Genomic DNA, 700 nt, shown 5'->3' with positions numbered 1-700 from the left:
TTTTTAAAACCAATCATATCTTCTTAACCACAGCCAAGTCATTAATTTTCAAAATCAAATCTTTTTGATTTCTAATTTCAAAATCTTTTTCAAAAATCACTTGATTTCTTTTCTAATCTTGGTTTTCGAAAATCAATTAAAGTTTTTCAAAATGTTTTCAAAATCTTTTACTTAATTTTCGAAAATTACTTCCTCTCTTCTCACATCCTTCTATTTATGGACTAACACTATTCCTTAATGCACAATTCGAACTCCATCTTCTTTGATAAGTTCGAATTTTCTACTTCTGCCTTCTATTTTTCTTTTCCTCTGACACTTCAAGGAAAATCTATACTGTGACATAGAGGATTCCATATTTTCTTGTTCTCTTCTCTTTCATATGAGCAGGAGCAAAGACAAAAGCATTCTTGTTGAGGCTGATCCTGAACCTGAAAGGACCTTGAAGCGAAAGCTAAGAGAAGCTAAGGCACAATTCTCTGTAGAGGACCTAACAGAAATCTTCAAAGAAGAAGAACCCATGGCAGCCGAAAACAACAACAATGCCAACAATGCAAGAAAGATGCTGGGTGACTTTACTGCACCTACTCCCGACTTCTATGAGAGAAACATCTCCATCCCTGCCATTGGAGCAAACAACTTTGAGCTTAAGCCTCAATTAGTTTCCCTAATGCAACAGAATTGCAAGTTCCATGGACTTCCA

Source organism: Arachis duranensis, chromosome 1 (assembly GCF_000817695.3).
Source record: "Arachis duranensis cultivar V14167 chromosome 1, aradu.V14167.gnm2.J7QH, whole genome shotgun sequence".
Taxonomy (NCBI): domain Eukaryota; kingdom Viridiplantae; phylum Streptophyta; class Magnoliopsida; order Fabales; family Fabaceae; genus Arachis; species Arachis duranensis.
The sequence above is the reverse complement of the archived record's forward strand: the minus strand, read 5'-3'. Positions refer to the sequence as shown.